The sequence below is a fragment of the Arachis duranensis genome, chromosome 7, assembly GCF_000817695.3.
Source record: "Arachis duranensis cultivar V14167 chromosome 7, aradu.V14167.gnm2.J7QH, whole genome shotgun sequence".
In the NCBI taxonomy this organism is placed as follows: Eukaryota; Viridiplantae; Streptophyta; class Magnoliopsida; order Fabales; family Fabaceae; genus Arachis; species Arachis duranensis.
The window spans coordinates 7,585,739-7,589,652 of NC_029778.3; positions in this window are offsets into that span (position 1 = coordinate 7,585,739).

Sequence of the window (3,914 nt, forward strand, 5' to 3'; positions counted from 1 at the left end):
AAGAGTTAATCCATACACATTGTTGCATCTCTTGGCTTCAAATAAAATATCCCTAGTTTTCTCACAAACAACCAAACAAACAAACTTCTTAAAAATAACATCAAAACCTAAATCACACAATTGACTAACACTAAGTAAGTTATGTTTTAAACCATTTACAAGAAGCACATCATTTATACAAGATGAAAAATTTTTACCAACTTTTCCAACAGCCACTATTTTTCCTTTTGCATCATCTCCAAAAGTGACCAGCCCTCCATCATATTCATCAAGCTTTATGAAGAAGGTTGTCTTTCCGGTCATATGCCTAGAGCATCCGCTGTCCATGTACCACATATTTTCTTTCTTCTTGGAAGCTAGGCATACCTACAAAATGAGCTCAAGTGACCTTAGGTATCCAAATTTTCTTGGATCCTTTCACGTTAAAGCATCTCTTATGTCCCAAATCATTGTAATCAAAAACAACCTTGTAAACTTTATCACCTATCATTCTTTCACCAAAGAAACATTGAACTGGAAAATGACCACTTCGATTGCATAGCCTACAAAACCTTGGAGTTGCTGTTTTGTTAAAGTAAGTTGGGTCTTGATGCTTTGTATCATTTGAAGATGAAGCAATGTTTTCAAAATGTGACTTTTCAGATTTATAAAATCCCAACCCAGCTTTATCATAAAGAGGTTTTTGACTAGCCAAGATTTGATTCAAATTTTCAGAACTTTGGGTGAACTTGGCTAAGTCTTTCTTAAGTCTTTTAACCTCTTTAAGCAACTCTTCATTTTGCTTAAAACAATCAACATATGCAAGAACAGAATGGTCACTTTTACAGCTCTTGATTTGGGCTCTTAACTGCTTATTTTCTTCAACAAGATCACAAGCAGTTTCGGCCTCTCTTACAGATCACAAGCAGTTTCGGCCTCCCTTAGATTTTCCTTGAGAAAACCATTTTCAGTTTTAAGAATGATAATTTGTTGTTCAAGATCATGATTATCAAGTAGAAAACATTTTATTTTTCCAGAAAGGTGGTCTATCATAAGATGAAGATCCTCAGTGTTAGGATTGTGAAAGACTACCTGATCTATGTGATCTGCCATGAGACATGGTTGTGACTTGGTCTCGGTTTCTTCATCATCATCATCATCTGAGTTATTTTCCAAATCTTCCCATGTGGCCATCAGTCCCTTCTTCTTCACTCTTTTCGGCTTCTCCTCCTTTTTCAACTTGGGACAATCAGATCTGAAATGACCCATTTCCTTGCAATTGTAACAAGTTACTTTGCTAAGGTCTTTCTTCATCTTCCTTGAGCTGCTGCCTTTGCCTTTGAGCTTCACCATTTTCCTGAATTTTTTTGCAAACAACACACTCATTTTCAGAAGAGTTATCACTGGATCCATCATCCAGAGGGTTAGTCATAGAAGAAAAAGCAATTCTTTTCTTTTTTGAATCTTTTTTTAAATAGGTGTTTTCAAAGGCTAGAAGATTTCCTCTCAAATCATCAAGTGTCATGGAATCTAAGCTACTGCTCTCAGAAATAATTAAAGATTTTGTTTCCCACTCTTTTGTGAGACATCTTAACACTCTTCTCACTAGCAATGATTCAGAATGTGTAATTCCCAGAGCATCTAAGCCAACAATGATGGAGTTGAACCATTCGAACAGTTCATCAATGGACTCTCCTTCCTTCATTGCAAACATTTCATACTCTCTATTCAACATGTCTGTCCGAGTCTTATTTACAATGGTGGTTCCTTCATGGGTGATTTGCAATTTGTCCCAGATTTTCTTTGCCGTTGTGCATCGTGATACCCGTCGGTACTCCTCGAAGCTGATAGCACAGTTGAGCAGATTTATTGCCTTGGCGTTTAACTCCACCTTCTTCCTATCTTCCTCGGTCCATGTTGCTTCTGGTTGAGAGAAACTACTCCTTCAGCACTTGTGGTAGATGGGAATTGAGGACCTTCTAGGATGATCTTCCATAGTCTGTAATCCACTGCTTGTACAAATATCTTCATCATCTCCTTCCAATAGGTATAATTTTTTCCATTGAAAAGGGGAGGTCTGTTGCTTGATTGACCTTCAGCCAGATTGTAAGACACCACATTTGCGCCACTGTTTTCTGCCATGAGGATCTTTACTCCAAGCTGCAAAGCTTGATCTCTTTGAGACCAAGCTCTGATACCAATTGATGGTTTCATTGGCTAAGAGAAGGGGGGTTGAATCTTAGACCCCTTTTTGCTTGCTAATACTTGCTGGACTCAGAGGAAACTTTTCTGTTTTTAGCTCGTTCCTAGTCACGAGACATTTTCATTTTGTCTCGTCACTTGACATGAGACATTTTTTATTTTTCATCTGAACAGCAAAAACAGAATTGAAGTAGGAAGAGAGAGAGAAGATTACACCCAGATGTATCCTGGTTCAGCTGCTAAGTGCAGTGCAGCTTACATCCAGTCTCCATCACAACAATGATGGAATTTCACTATAATCATCCAGATTACAAGTTGTAAAGTGCTAACCCAACTTACAAGGGGATTCCCACAGAATCATGAAACACAACACAGATGTACAAAGGAACTCTAAGACATCTATGGCTTTTTCTTTTAATTTTACACTCTCTGCCTTTTTTCGCTCTATGAATTTTTCATACAAACCTCACTTGTTTGCCTTTTTCCATGAGACTCAAGACATGACAAAATTAAACAGAAAAATATTAAACAGAAAATATTGAAGGAGAAGAGAACTCCTAGCTTAGGTAGCTCTGAGAACTATGTGCCTTGCACTCTCAAATCTTACTCCCTTGAATCAAACCATGGCTGTTCACCCCTTTTATAGAGAAGTGAAGCCTTCACAATTGAAACACAAACCTGAGCATTGCTTCTTTTCCTTCAAAACACAACCGGTTCGGCCACAGAGAGAGAAGAGGTAACTCATGCAAAAACCAACATGCAAATACCTCTAGTTCTTCCTTGGTCATCACTCTTCATCAATCCGAGCGCTCCATCCTTGGCTTCCTCTCCAAGATGGATTTCTGGCCCTTGATGCTTCATGATGATGATGACTTCATCTGCTTCAATCTCTGCCTCAACCATCACTTCGCCACTCTAGCTACTTCTTGTGGTGGTTGAGCAGAATCAAAGACAAACCATGCCTCCAAAGATCTTCCTTGCTGGCCGAATCTTCTTCCTTCTTTTTGAGTATGAAGGATCCGAGATTACCTCACCAAATCTTACCACATTTGGTGATAATCTCAGCCACACCATACTTTTCTTTTTCTTTTTCGTGCCATCAACTCGATGGTCTTTAGACTTGAGAAAATCATTGATTAAGAGAAAGGGAAATGTACGATGTTCTTAACATGGATGGAGGCTAACAAAGAATTTGAAGCAGGTCAAACTCTAACGTATACTGAGTTTCTAAATCAATTTGTTTATAATACAGAAGAAAGGGAATGATATCCATGCAAGAGAGAGTATTTTATCGGGAGATTAAATTATGTTCTACCAGATACATATGATATCTACTATATAAGAATTTTGTTAATTATTCAAAAAGTTACACAACATATGAGTCTATTAGGACAGTTAATGAGATTACATATCCTAACTTCCAATATATTTTCTATTTTATGGGACTACTGTGTGACGATAAAAAATTCATTGCAGCTATTAACGAGATCTGGTCATTAATTGAGAAAACTGTTTGTGATGCTATTGATATCTAATAGTGTTAACAAACTAAATCATATTTAGAATGCAACTTAGACATTATTGGTTGACGGGATACTATATATGAGGAGAAAAACATTGAAACCAAAGTATTTCACTATGTAGTCAATCATTATCGCATGTAGGACTTTACTTTCCAAAATCAGTGTTTATCAATGGGCAACTTTACGTTATTTTGTCAAGAATTAAGAGTC